This window comes from Symphalangus syndactylus, chromosome 3 (assembly GCF_028878055.3).
Source record: "Symphalangus syndactylus isolate Jambi chromosome 3, NHGRI_mSymSyn1-v2.1_pri, whole genome shotgun sequence".
NCBI lineage: Eukaryota > Metazoa > Chordata > Mammalia > Primates > Hylobatidae > Symphalangus > Symphalangus syndactylus.
Window position 1 is genome coordinate 10,373,128 of NC_072425.2, and position 15,214 is coordinate 10,388,341.

Sequence of the window (15,214 nt, forward strand, 5' to 3'; positions counted from 1 at the left end):
GACCTCCCACACTCCCGCCTTTGAAATCAGAGATTTCAAAGCCCCAACCACGCTTCAGGAGGCGCCCCCCGCCCCGCACCCTGGAGGCTGGCACGGCGGAAGGGAGGCTCCCAGGTGGCGAATCCACTGCCCCATGGGCCTGAGCAGACCACTGGGAAATGTCGGAGCCCACCCAAGGCAGCACAGACGGCAGCACGTGCCGGGAGCTGGAGGCACTGCCTGCCTGCCCCCACCCTGCCCCCAACGGGCTGGGCACACGGGGCAAGCCACTCTCCCTCTCCAGGCCTCAGCCTTCCCATCTGCAGAACGGGCTCTCAGGCCCTCCGTGCCTTGACCTGTGGCAATCACAGGCACTTCTGGGGAGTCGAGCAGGACCATGAACACATAGAGTGGCTGTGACTGAGCCCATATGCCCCAGGTCAGGGGACACCCCTGGCTGCACCCCTCCACAGCCCCGGGAAGAGTTCACCTCCCCGAACCTCAGGGCAGCCGTGTCCAGGGCACTGGCTCACTCGCTGGGTGCCAGGCTAGAGTGGGTGGAAGCCCTGGGCCAGGCCTCTCATGGCCATCTGCCTCCTGTGCACCCTGTGTCTCAGGGAGACATGGTATGAGCTTTAGGATGCCACCACCAGTCCTGACCCCATCCAAAGCCAGCACTCTTCTTATCTCACACAGCTCTGCTGCCCCCAGCAGCTGTCCAAGGCCAGCTCAGAGGCAGCAGAAACACAGAGGCTCTGCCACCCTGTGCCCACCTCTGCTCAGGAGCATTTGCCCATTCCTGTCCAGCAGCCTCAGGCCTGCTCCACATACCCCCCTCTCGCTTCCCCTCCCAGGCAGGAAGGTGCAGAAAGGAAGCCTGGACGCCAGCACTGCCCTGATTCAGCCAGCACTGCCCAGATTCAGCCAGCACTGCAGAGGCCTGGCTGCCACTAGTGCCCCATCGCAGTCGGGGTACAAACCCCACCAGCAAACGAGCCTTGTCTGACCCACTGGAAACCTTCATCATTCACAATATTGGGAATAAGCCATTTTATTGAACTAAGGAATTCCAGAACCAGATGTTGGTGGCACCTACTGGCTAAGATGGGTACTGCAAACCAGCCCTATTAGTCATTAAACTCCTGGGAGGAAGACAGGCAGGACCCACATGTAGATGTCAAACACATGCAGCCCAGAGGTCTCCACATCCAGAATCCCCAGGTGCAGAAGGCCAGGGAGAGAACAGCTAGGGGCTGACAAGAGAAAGCAGGCAAAAAAGAGTGTGTCCAAGACAGACAAACACAAAATCAGGCTGCTCACATGAGTCTATGAAATATCTGCATAACCTGATGTTACTGATTCCTGCAACTCTTAGAGAAGCTACCACCACCAGCCTGTGACAGACAGGGAAACTGAGGCATAGAGAAGGTGTGTGATGAGAACTGCCCCAAAGGCACACTCCCAGAAACCTGAAGCTGCCCCTAGGCCAGGCAACCATGCCCACCAGGGCACTGCGGGGACCCTGGGAATGCCACACGGCTGCCTCATCACAGCCCCACCTCACCCACCTTCAGCTGACCCCTGCTGGAGGAAACCTGAGTCAGCTTCTCCCTTTACCGAGCCTCAGTTTCCTCATCTGTGAAATGCAGACAGGCACGCCTACTCAGCAACAAGTTCTGCTCAGTCCCAAATCCACACAGGCTGAGCCTGGACCAGGGCTGGGCCCTCCTTCTCGAGGTCAATCCAGGGAAGCACTGTGCTGACTTCAAGGCAGAAAGGACAAGAAACCGCAACTGTGCACAAATCAGCTTTGCAGGCATCTCCACCAGGCAGCCCTGGGAGCACCTGGGAGGAGGCCAGGCCATGCAAGGAGCCCAAACCTCAGCACTGCGTTCAGAAGCTGGGCCTTGGAGTGGCCTGACCTGAGGCCCCAGGCACCCCTGGGAAGGCTGCCCACCTTTCTTCCTGACCTCTGGGAAGAAGATGGGAATTTTAAGGCCATGGGAGAAGTCACTCCTGGATTCTTTCAGCTTCTCCACCCACCCCCTGCTCCAGATGTAATCTGGGAAGACTGGGGAGTCAGGGGGACTCTGAGTTAGAGGAGGGGACTGAAAGGTTTCTGGGACAGCCTTCCAGGCCACCTCAGGAGCTGAATTATTTAAGCCAGCTGCCCCTGGGCCCTGCTCCCAGCCCTTCCTGTTTACACAGACTCCGTCCACAGCAGACACCTTCCCAGAGCCTGGGTGACAATAGGCTGGGTGTGTTTTCTAGAATCCTCTGGAGAGAGATGCTTTTTGGCCAGGAAGAGAATACTAAAAAAGAAGAGGCAAAAAAATGCCTCGACATCCTCTACTCACAGCAAAGGGCCCTGTCCACGTGCATGCGGGCTCTGTCTCTTCCAGGCCATTTATCTGTCCCCACCCCTGATAAGTGGTGGCTCCCACAGGCATTATTCTTAAAACATCCTACTTTGGGGCCGGGCGGGGTGGCTCACACCTGTAATCCCACCACTTTGGGAGGCTGAGATGGATGGATCACCTGAAGTCAGGAGTTCAAGACCAGCCTGGTCAACATGGCAAAACCCCGTCTCTACTAAAAACACAAAAATTAGCTGGGCATGGTGGTGCACGCCTGTAATTACGGCTACTTGGGAGGCTGAGACAGGATAATCGCTTGAACCTGGGAGGCGGAGGTTGCAGTGAGCAGAGATCGTGCCATCACGCACTCCAGCCTAGGCAACGAAAGCGAAACTCTGTCTCAAAAAAAAAAAAAATCCTACTTTGGACTTGCAGGAGCACTTGTTACCAGCTGGTCTCCACTGGCTTCTGTGGCCCTCCAGGCTCACCCCCAAACCACAGGGACAGCCTCAGACACAGACAGACCCAACCCAGGAGCCAGCAGACACACAGCCCTCCCCACACAAGGGAGCGGCAGAGGGGCCTGAGTGGCAAAACTGAATGGCAGGATCTGGGAACCTCAGAACCTGAGCCGCACAGGGCCCCACAATCCCAGAGCCTCACACCCCTTACACCCACTGTGCCCACTTAGGGACCACAGGCAATCAGTGTGACTCCGAACCCCAGGCGAGGAGGAGCTCAGGAAGCCCTCAGGGACCTCCAGGGCTAAATGGAAGAGCAGAAAGCAGGCCCTGATCCCGGCAGGGGCAGTGCCCAGCAGCCCTACATGGGCCAAGGCGCCTCACACAGCTACTAGATTTCTATCCAGGAAGACTGCACAGAAGAAGTGATGGAGTGATTGCTCCCTTGGCACAAAACTGACTCTAAAGTGCAGATACCTGGAGGCCGGGAGCAAAAGCCTTGTACCAGAGATGAATGCCCCGGAATGCCCAGCACCCAGGGCATGCACAGAGCAGCTCCCTGGGCCCCCAAATGGCAGATCCTGAGTGTCCGGGGCTAAGCGGCAGGTTTAGTAACATTGAACTAAGGAATGTTCTTGTCCTGACTGCTGCCCAGTGATGGCACAGGCTGCTCCCCAAGACGGTGAATTCCCACCACAGGTGTATGCAGGCACCACTCAGGACCCCAGGGACACTCACATCCCAGAGGGTCTGCTGGAAGAGGGAAGGGACACCCTGTTGACCAAAGTTCCTGAGCTGCACAGTTCCCTCCAGAACACTCACCAGCGCCAGGATGCTTCTGCTGCCTGGACCCCAGAGCAAGAAGCCTGGGGAACCCCCACCAACTCCCTTCCGGCCTCTGCCTGGCAGGCGGGGGAGGCAGAGGTGGTGGCAGGAAATGCCAGTCTGACTGTGGTTGGGGCGGGGGCGAGCCCTCAGGACTCCAGCCCCCTCCTGGGCAGCCAGGGAACCCCCGGCTCTTGGAGAGGGGAACTCAAAGTCCCCACATCCCTTTGGAATCTGCAGGGCCAATTGCGGCAGGGTCTGAGCAGGCCACAGGCTGGGGCCGAGGGATCAGGTCACCTGTCTAGATGAACAACAGAGGACACCCGGACCATCCAATCTGGGGCCCCAGGAAGCCCAGCGGAGGGAAGGACGGCGTTCCAAATGGGGGAGCGTGGGGTAGGGTCCCGTGGGCTCCATTGTGGGGAATCCAGGACGGTGCAGAGGAAGGGCAGAGTGCCCGGGAGCGGGGAGGAGCTCGGCCTGCGGTGAGGAAGCCCACTGGGTCAACCAGCACCCAGATGAGAGCTGGTCCTGAGCCTGCCTGCTCCCGGTCCCTGCAACGTCCCTGCAACCCTGTGCCACCTGCCTGGGGACCCCCCCGGAACTGAAACCCCATTGCAAGCAGCTAGCGGGCCCTCAGAGCTTCCTGGATCGCCCACCTCCAGCCCCCACCTCCGGAAGTACTGCTTCCCCTGGCCTCCCAGGGGAGGGAGAAGGGCAGCACGGGCGGGGACTGGGATGAGGACGTGGCAGGGACCACGGCGCGTCAAGGTTTGGGGGAAGCTGAAGGTGGTTAGTGTAGGAGGAAGAGGAAGGAAGTGTCCGCAAGCCCCAGAGGGTGAGGGGCCCTGAGGAACCAGGGTGGGGCGGGCAGCCGTGCCCAACATAGGAGGTGCCGGCCATGGTGAGAATGGGCTTCTGCTCACCCTCGGGCCCACAAGACCCACCACTCCCTGATGGAGAGACCCTAGGCAACCCCTTAACCTAGATGAGCCTCAGTTTCCCCTTCTGTAAAATGGGCATGCCAACAGAAGAGGTTGTTGAAGATGGGCCCTATGGGCCCTCGGTGGGGTGGGCTCTCCATACCTGCTGCGCGTCTGTTTCCCGCCTCCCCGCAGGGGCAGGCAAAGACTCGGGCCTGTCACCTCCAGCCCTAGGAGCATGGCCCGCTAGCGGCCTCCAGGCCAGGTGTCAGCTTACAGCTCAGGTGGCCCAGGCTGGAATTTCAGCTCTTCTGAGGTTACCCTGCCCTTTCCCCAACCAACACCCGGGCCCCAAATCTCAGCCCCATCTGAGGACAGGCCAGATTGGCCCTCCTGAATAGTCAGGAGAGACCCAGGCCTGCCTCCACAGGAGCCTGCGGGCCCCAAAGCAGGGTCTGATGGGGGAGCTCCCTGAAGGCAATGCCAAGGGGCCCCACGGGGAGGTCCGGCCCCCCACCTCGGCCAGGCCTATGAAGTCACCCACCTGTGGGGACCTGGACACTCAGGCCCCTGCTCTGAGCCAGGGGTTCTCCAGAACCACCCAGACTCTGGAGGAGAAAGGAGGATGGGGCCTGCACACCAAGGTGTCCATCTCCTTCACTGCGGCCCGCACCTGCTCACAAGACCCCCAGGAAGTGGCCCTAAGGACTGCCGGCCCCACGCAGACCCCTGACCAGCCTGCTCCCTAGCCCTGCGCTACCCAACCTGCCGTGACACACACAGAGATGCCCCAAGGGCCCAGTGAGACGGGCCCTTCCATGATCAGCCCCCCATGGCTGGCCAGTGCACCAGGAGGGAAGGGGTGAGAAGGAAGCAGCGGTGGACACAGGAAGCCTCGGTGAGGCCAGGCGGGACACCGCCAAGGGAGGGACAGAGATCTGGGTCTGCACCAGACACAACGCCACAGTCCTGCCAGCCCCGTGGACATGTGGGAGTTGGGAGGGACCGAGGTTGCAGAGCCAGCACAGACAGGCTCCTGCCAGGACTGAGGGGGGACGGATGCTTCCCTGAGAGCCCACAGCATCCCAGCCTCAGGACAGAGCCCAGCCAGGCCAGGTCGGTCAGGCTCTGGACCCCTGTCCGGCCTCTGCCTCTGTGAGATTGGTCCTCCAGGTTCCACGTGACCAAGAGACCCTCAACCCACCTTTATGATCACCAAACCTGCACAAATGGTGGTGGTTTGAACGCCAAACCCACCTTTATGATCACCAACCCCTGCACAAATGCAGAGAAAGCAGGATCTTGACTCCCTATCCCCTCACCCAGGAAGAGCCAAACACTGGCCTCTCCCTCCTTGAGCTCCATGGAGCCCCTTGACATTGCCTCCCACCCTTCTGCCCTCCCAGCCCAAGAGGCCACCATGGTGGGGACCCTGTCCAGTTTCCCCAGTGCAAGATCAGGGGCCGGTACAAGGGGAGACTGGGAGACGCAGGGTAGTGAGGGGGAGTGATGTCAAGATGAGGGGCCCAGGAGTGCTGCCTGAGGCCTCTGGCCCCTGACGCATGTAGCATGCAAGTGCAGCTGGCCAGGCAGCTCAGTCCTCAGCAGAGACGGATCCAAAGGCAGGGGCAGATCTGCAACCCAGACCTATAAGACCCTGTGAGGGCCCTCCCCCAGAGACCTCCACGAGCTACCAGGGCATGAGAATGAGGAAGAGTGACCCACACACCTTGACCTTCTCCAAGCCTCAGTCAGGAGACACCAACCTAACATCCTTCAGTCTTGACTGACCTCAAATTCCCAGGGCACAGGCAGTGGCCCCTCATGGAGACAGGCTCCATCAAGGCCCAAAGGGCCTCGGCAGGAAAACCACTCTTGATTATAAAACTCAGCTTAAAGCAATGTCTGTGAAGGCATCCAGTGAGTGTGCAATGACACTTCTGCACGGTCACTGCCATCAACATCACCATCATCATCACCACCGTTATCACCACCACCATCACTATGATCACCATCACCATCATTAACATCACCATCATCAGCATCATCACCACCATCATCACCACCATCACTACCATCATCAACTTTAACATCACCATCATCACCAGGATCAACATCAACACCATCATCATCATCACCATCAACATCACTGTCATCAACATCACCACCATTACCACCACCACCACTATCACTACGATTACCATCACCATCATCATTAACATCACCATCATCACCATCATCACCATCATCATCACTACCATCACTACCATCACCACTACCATCATCACCAACATTAACAACACCATCATCACCAGCATCAACATCAACACCATCAACATCACTGTCAACAACACTACCATTACCATCACCACCATCACTACGATCACCATCATCACCATCATCACCACCATCATCACTACCATCACCAACACTAACATCACCATCATCATCACTACCATCACTACCATCACCACTACCATCACCACCAACATTAACAACACCATTATCACCAGCATCAACGTCAACACCATCAACATCACTGTCATCATCACTACCATTACCATCACCACCATCACCACGATCACCATCATCACCATCATCACCACCATCATCACCATCATCACCATCATCACTACCATCACCAACACTAACATCACCATCATCACTACCATCACTATCATCACCACTACCATCATCACCAACATTAACAACACCATTATCACCAGCATCAATGTCAACACCATCAACATCACTGTCATCAACATCACTACCATTACCATCACCACCATCACTACGATCACCATCATCACCACCATCACTGCCACCACCATCATCACCACTAGGATCACCATAATCACCACCAACATCAACACTATCACCACCATCACCAACATTAATATCACCACCGTCACCACCACCATATACATCACCACCATCACCACTACCATCAACACCATGATCACCATCAACATTAACATCACCATCATCACAACCAGCATCACCATCATCACTGCCATGACTACCACCATCAACATCAACATCACCACCACCATCACCACCACCATCACCAACATCATCAACACCATCATTACATCATCATCACCACCACCATCACCATCACTACTAGCTGAGCAAACCCTTGCCCTGCTCCACTGTGCAGATGGCAGGTTGAAGCCCAGACAGGTTGACAAGTTTTGTCACAAACAGCAAGGGGATGGTGTTTTAGGTCCTCTTGGCCATACTGAGCAAGTTGAGGACTGTCCAGGGGCAGAAGGAAGAACAGGAAGTGGTGCCCAGGCTGATGGCCACCCTTGCACAGCCCACTCATACAGCCCAGGGGCGCTGGGGTTAGATCCAGTGGTGGCAGGTACAGCTGCAGCCCAGCCACAGTGAGGGAAGTGGGAAGCACACACAGGAGGAAGAGGGTGGTCAGGAGGGGGCTCCCCATGAGCAGTCAGCAACTGCATCCAGGAAGCATTCCAGAGAGAGCTGAGAGGTGAAGATACCCATTAACTGGGGCATGAGGGCTAGGTTCTTTGCAGGAACCCCACCCTGCCATGCTTACTCCCCCAAGAAGCCCACCATGGGAGTTGCGGCCACAGGCCTCACACCAGGCCCAGCTATATTCAACCAGATATGCACGCACCACCTTCCCCAAGTCTTGCAGCCATTGCTGTGATCACCCACCAGGCTGGTGGGGCTGCCAGATGCCCATGGTGGCCACTGTCCAGGGATGCCCCAGGTGCTAAGGGGCACACTTAACCTGGGACCAGGCTGCCTGAACCACCATGGTTCAGAAGAGGAAACAGCCCCAGAGCAGCATCCACTCCCAAATTCTTCACAGCTTAGAGGCAGATGGGGACGGCGGGGGCACACCTCGGCCAGGCAGCTGGGAGGTGCAGGCCAAAGTCTTGCCAGACCCCTGGTCCTCTGTGACCCAGCCTCCTGATTGTGTCATGCCCCCTTCACCACCCTGTGTGTGCCCCAGTGCTACAGGGAGAAGAGCGCCCAGGTCGCTCATGGCTTTAGGCTGACGGCAGAGCCGGCTGCACCCCTCCCTGCCCGGCTCACACTGTATTTGGTCCAATGCCCCAGACGCTGGCTCAGGAAATGCCAGTTCCCTACTGTCATTTCCCGCTTCCCCATGATTCCAGGGTTTCCCAGGGCAGGATGGGCTTTTTTTTTTTTTTTTAAGGAGAAGCCAAGTGACCACCTGCAGAACTGGCCCCTAACAGGGACCAGCAGGCAAGGTCTGTCCCTAGAGGGCTGAGGGTCTGGCAATGACTGGCCACTGGCTGTGGGACTCAGAGCCCCATCCCGGAGTGCCTGCCCAGGGACGGGTTCCCAGTGCAGCTGCTACTCCTCCACCCCTACGACTGGCACAAACCTCAAGGGACGCCCATCCCCAAGGTGCAGCCTACACGGCCAGAATGAAGTCCTGAACCCAGGGGCCAGGACCAGGGACCCCAAATCTGATGCTGGCCCTTTTAGGAGAACTACAGGGCATCTGATTTTACCAGGAAGCACCCACATCCCCCCAGCCTAAAGATGGCTGGGGTAAGCGAGAATTCAGGTAGCCTCATGGACGGAGTCACCCACCCATCCCAGGGACCCAGAAGTCAGGAGGGCTTGGCCCAGCCAGTGCCAAGGAGGAAGCCAGAGGAGTGCCGTGATGGAAATCGCCCAGCTTTGGGGCCAGGCCTGTCCAGCCACGCTCGCTCCACTGGTTCCCAAAACGGAGCTCCTGCCATGGGGGTACAGGGAGGAGGTGGGCTCAGGGCCACCCACCTAGAAAGATGCCAAGGGGCCCCAGAGAGTCCTGAGAGCTGCTTTCCAGCCACAAGGCCGGAGACACTCAGCAAGCTGACCTGTGCCCCTGTTCGGCCATTCCCCCCCGGGGCATGGTGAGCAGACCACCCAACTGCTGCCCGGGGCAGAGGCTAGGAGGGAGGGAGGGCGGGAGTCAAGCCCCAGTCCTGGCAGAGTCCCCATGGAAAGAAGCGGAGTCACGGAAAGGGCATGACCAAAGGCATGGGGCCACCAGGAAGCCGGGAGCCCCAATCGCCTGCACGTGACGTCCTTCCCACCCTCCCCCTCTGCAAAATAGAGGCTCTGACACGGGGGCCTGCCCTGCACACTGCACCAAGCCAGGTGACTGTCACGGCCCCCTGCAAACACACAGACTCCATCATGTGGTGGAAGAGCTGCTGTAGGCCGCAGCTACCACAGCTCAAACACCTACTGCAGGTGCACGCCAGGCCAACATTTCATTCCATGAGCTCACAGAAGTGTGGTGACAAGGGGGAGCCGCTCCTCCTGCCCCCGTCCTGCAGGGGAGGAACCAGGGCTCAAGGAGGCGAGACGCTTCCAAGCCCGGAACAAGAGCTGCCGGGCCAACGCCTGGAGCCCTGGCTTTCTGAAGCCTCGGTCCACCCCTTGTCCACCCCTCGACCACCAGGGTGGCCGGACACAGCAGACGCCCATGAGCCCTGAGAGTTCCAGCAATGACGCCCACCTTGGAGGATGGGCACCAGCCCAGGGACTCGGCAGGACGCTCACCTCTCCAGGGCCAGGCAGGGGCTCCTGGGCACTGCAGCCTCCCTTCCAGGCCGTACCCCTGAACTGTGTCTAGCACCACCACAGGGCCAGACCTTCGAGGAGGGTGAGTGGGAAGCAGGGGAATTCCTGGAGAAACCCCGCCTGCCCCACAGCCCGCCTGTGCGGCGAGGGGGCCCCCACCCTGTGGGCTCCTGGGGGTAGTTTCCCTTCTACAGGAAAAGAAATGATTCTTGTTTCATTCTGAGCCATGTTGCTCTTGGTGGCTCAGAGGCCCTGCCACCGCTGCCAGCAGCTCTGTCGTGGAACAGCTGGGCTTTCCACCCTCAGGGCGGCTCTTCTCTCCACCTTCATGTGCACGGCCACCTGGCTCAGGAACACCCCTGCAGATCCTCAGGTCCCACCTGTGGTGCAGCGTGTCCAGCTCCACACCAGAGGCCGACACGATGGTTCAGTCGGGGACTCGAATGATCAGGGCAGAGGATGCTCCCCTGGGCAGGTCCTGGGGCCTGGCGTGGGGCCGGCCTCTCTGGGGGACGTCCCCGGTCTTCCCACGGCCCGCTGAGCAGCACCATTTGCAGATGGGGACACAGGTGCTTAGAATAGGCAGGGCACAGCCACCGGGGCCACGCGGTGGACAGAGTCCAGGCAGGGAGTCCCTGAAGGACAGAGCACCTGCTCAGCACCCAAGGCTGGCAGTGGGGACCCTCTCCAGCTGGTGCCAGCTTTCCAAGAACCCCTCCACACTTGTGCCATAAGCCCAGGCTCACCCTAGCGTGCAGCACCCTCCCCACAGTAGAGGTTCACCACCCACGCACCTGAGCCGGGTGCCTGTCATGTGCAGGGGCCTGACCGGTGGGGCATCTGCAGACGGGGACAGGGCCTCACCCATGAGACAGACCGAGAACGGGATGCCAGCCCACTGAGCAGGACTTCCCCCATCACAACCCCGACATGGGCGCCCTCCCTGCCTCTGCCACTCCCGGGGCCAGGGCTGTGGCGGAGTTCACCCACACCATCCCAGAGGCTCAACTGCACCCAGGGTTGCCTCTTCCAAGCTCAGCCTCAGCACGTCCCTCCTGCCCCGCAGAAACTTGCTGAGGGCCGGGGTCAGGCTCATCACCACTCTGAGCGAGAAAAACCACCCCGTGGCCACAGGCGCCACAGGCCCCACAGGCTAAGCCTCAGAAACCTCCCTCCTGGCTGCTGTGCCTGCTGTGTAGGGCCTGGTCCCCCACCCACTGTCCCAGGCTGGGGGCTTTGGACTTCGGGAGTGTAATGGGGAGCCCTGGGAACTTCTGGCAGCGACAGAGTGGACCTCCTGCCAAGTGACCAGTGGAGGGGACGGCAATGGAGAGAAGGGTGTGCTGAGCTGGCTTTAGCCTGGCCTGGGCTAGGTCTGAACTTGGCCACTTCTAGGGGCCCGGGCCCCTACCCACTGTGGGTCAGACTCCCCCTCCCCTTCCCTTAAGCCCAGGGAGAGGGGAGTGGACTCTACCCTGCACCAAGGAGATGCCGACCCAGGAGGCCGAGAGAAAAATCCTGCCAGGGAATCCAGGCAAGCGCAGGCTCCGGCCTGCTGCCCCCAGGACGGCCACCCCCATCCTCATCAAGGCTCTGACCCAAGGCCTCGCTGTGTCCCCTCCCAATCCCACCAATCGGCACATATCAGGGTACTGTGGCAGCAGGAGGGGACGAGCCGCTGGCCTGCAGACGCGAGGGTGAACAGGTGGCAGGCAGCATCTCTGCTCCTCAGTGCCCGGCCCCAAGAACCCAAAGACTGGGCTGCAGCTAGCACGCACGGCAACTCCCAGCCTAGCCGGCAGCCCCCAGGGGCCTCGGAAGGAAGGGGAGGGATGGACAGGCCGGCAGCAGCTATGGAGTCTCTCTCCAGACTCTGGGTGACCCCATCCACAGAGTGCCTCCCGCAGGAATGTCTGCCAGCACCCCCTGTAAAGGCAGAGCCAGATGTGGCCAAGTCCAGACCTCGCCCAGGCCAGGCTAAGGCCAGCTCAGCACACCCTCTCCACCACTGTCCCCTCCACTGGTCACTTGGCAGAATGTCCACTCTGTCACCACCAGAACTTCCCAGGGCTCCCTATTACACCCCCAAAATCCAAAGCCCCAGGCCTAGGATAGAGATGCCCAAGCCCTGGCCCCCTAGCCCTCTGGGGCTAGCCCTCTGCTGTCCCAGGGCTCCCCATTATACCCCCGAAGTCCAAAGCCCCCGGCCCGAGACAGAGGTGCCCAAGCCCTGGCCCTCTAACCCCCTGGGGCCAGGCCTCTGCTGTCCCTGTCCAGCACCCTTCCCAGCCTGCTTGGCCTCACCAACATCCACTTTTCTGGATCCCACAAGCAGCCCCCCGGGGGTGACCAAAGCCAGTGCCCACGTGTGCAAGGAACCCAGCAAAACTGCATTTCCACCATTCTCTCTCCTCCTGACAAATCCGGGAAAACGGGTTCCGTGAAATGGCCAACAACGTGCAATCTGTGACATCCAGAGGGGCAGGGGACAGGAGCGAGCTGAGGGCGTCGACAGGACCGGCCAGATGGCAGACGTGACTCTCTCCGAGGAGGACCCAGGAGACCAAACCCCTCCTTGGAGGACCAGAGCTTGGCAGGAAGATGAGTGGGCACAGGCCTGAGGCCACCCTAGAGGAGGCAGGTCACCGGGTCTCAGCCCTCTGGGGCATCCAGCAGGAAGGAAAGGAGCCAGAAATGTGTCTTCCACGGCTTCTGTCCCACACGCAGCCCGTCAAGCAGCAGCCCCCGCCAAGCAGGGAGGGGGCTCCGTCCCTCCAGAGAACTCACAGACACAGGCATCTGCCCCGGGGCACCCGGCTGTCACCTGGCTCATGAGGAGGAGGGGGCAGAGGAAGGACAGCAAAGGATGACTCCCCTCCCCATCCAGGTGCAGGAAGACCAGGGAAAGGGGCCGGGAGAGCCTGATGAGCCCAGAATGGCGGCCACCATCTCCAGAAGCTGAAACCTCCACGCGCCTGACTCACAGGAGAGGCTCTTGCTCAGGGCCTTTGACTCAGCTTCACACACGACACTAACCTGATGCTTCAGATGACTCCCCAGAGGACAAGCAGTCAGACAGAGGTAACCGCGGGAGAAAGGACCAACACCAGGAGGCCATGGGGAAAGGTGAACAAATCAAAGTCCAGCAGCCAAAAACACAACAGACCCTGGGCCCCACTCCTGGGCGCGAGCGTAACAACATCCCAAGTCATCCCCAGAAGAGACAGTACGTGTGCTTCAGGAGACGCTTAGAGTGCCTGGCCCAGCCACCAGATGCCCATAGTGACCCCAACACCTGTGCCTGTGCACGCAAATACACGCGCGCACACACACACACACACACACACTGCTTCTAGCTGAGAACACCAAAGACATCCCCCAACCCTGACTGAAGAGCACAGTCTAACAGCCTAGGACCCCTGACTAAAGGGCACAGTCTAACAGCCTAGGACCCCTGACTAAAGGGCACAGTCTAACAGCCTAGGACCCCTGACTAACGGGCACAGTCTAACAGCCTAGGATGTTTTCTGCATAAAAGTAACTTAATACAAATTCAAACCTCCTGTCACATCAAGAAAGCTGACCTGGAAAATTCTTTCTGCGCCCACTTTACAGATGAGTAAACCAAAGCCAAGAGCTGAAGAGGCCTCTCTGTGGTCACCACGAGGTGCAGAGATAAGAGCCCTATAAACGCTTCCTGCCCTCCAGGAAGAGCTGCCGAAGGGATCTGAATTCAAACCCCCTGATGTCACCTCTGAAACAGAAATCAGAGTTCTTTGCTGCAAGAGGCTTTCAAAAAACCTTGGGCTCACAGAGTCAGGCTGGGAACGGGCCTTCACGACCACGCCAGACAGCCCAAGTGAGGCAGGGGCTTGGGGAAAAGGGGAGAAGCTGAGCCCAGAGATGCCCAGGACAGCTCATGGTCACCGGCAAATCAGGACTGGTGCCGGGACGAGTGTGCGGGGCAGGCACGCCACACACCCGCTGCTTACTGACAGCGCAAGATGAGGGAAATGCTCATGGACCACTCTGTAAGGCAGGTGGCCCTGGTCAAGGACTGTGTGGTCCCCAGGTGCACTGTGTTCTATTTCAGGTGTCAGCTCCAAAACCAAGTGGCTCCCAGAGACTGCCCGGCACAGCCGTGCCTGGCATCCATCAATGCCCACGCAGTGCTGAGGAAGGCTGGGCTAAATATTTACAGATTGCGAAAGGACTTTTAAAAGGCCTTGGAAAATCAAGATGGTCCAGGCTTGCACCCTGGCCAGACGGATCTGGTTTGGGTCCCTCCCTGAGGCCCCCCGTGGTCTTGGGAAAGTTACTTCACGGCACTGAGCCTGTCTTCCTGTTCCGTGGGCACCGAGAGCGCATCCTTCTAGGGACGTCTGTGAAGACACATGAGCACTCCACACGGGCCCTGGCACTCTGTGCATACCAATTAACAGACATCCTTGCCATGAAAAAGAAACAGGACATGAGCCAGGGCCAGGCAGGGCTGAGCGGCCGGGAGCTGGCTCTGGCCTCCACCAGCAGGATGGGTGTGGGGACCCTCCGACTCAGCCCCCTCACTCCCTGCAGAGAAGGGCTGCCGCTATGTCTCCCCTCTCACCCACCCCACACCGCAGCCACAGCAGCGGCCCAGGGCAGGCGGAGGCTGACCCGTCTGGCCGCTCAAGCCCCCTGCTGCTGTCTGGCACAGGGTCCCAACACTGGGCCCAGGAGGAGGGGGTCAGGTCCACTGCACCCCTCCGGCTACACAAGTCCCTGCCACCACCCAGCCTCAGTTTCCTCATCTTTAAAATGGGAGTGGGGCAGACCCCAAGGGGTCCTCCATAGAGCCTCAAGGGAAGGAGAGGGAGGAGAACCACCCACGCTTCCACCCTTGCCCAGAGCCCAGAGCCCAGGTCTTTCCTCTGGAACAAAGTGGCCTGAAAGGAGCCCTCAGGCCCAGACACCCGGGGGACACCAGAGACCCCAGTGGTTCTGGCCTCGGGCTGCAGGGTCTGGCAGACCCAGGGCCAGCCTCAATTTGCTGTTGCTGACAGTGGCAGCCTGGGAGAATCAGAATGCTCCCAAGACACCCTCAGCATGG

The 15,214-nt window shown here is 59.3% G+C and overlaps 1 protein-coding gene across 5 annotated transcripts in view; it reads right to left on the reverse strand.

Moving 5' to 3' along the window:
• The window catches only part of RXRA (retinoid X receptor alpha), a 114,947-nt gene that overhangs the window by 39,894 nt on the left and 59,839 nt on the right, over positions 1-15,214 (reverse strand). Inside the window, exon 1 of one of the 5 annotated variants that reach the window (XM_063636781.1) lies at positions 10,506-10,523. The exons of 1 other annotated variant lie outside the window; for it this stretch is intronic. The gene's annotated coding sequence lies outside the window, so the exon portion shown is untranslated. Of the gene's footprint in view, positions 1-3,619; positions 3,661-10,060; positions 10,289-10,505; positions 10,524-15,214 lie in introns of those variants that run through there. 3 more of the 5 variants (XM_055270443.2, XM_055270442.2, XM_063636782.1) reach the window with 3 other exon arrangements.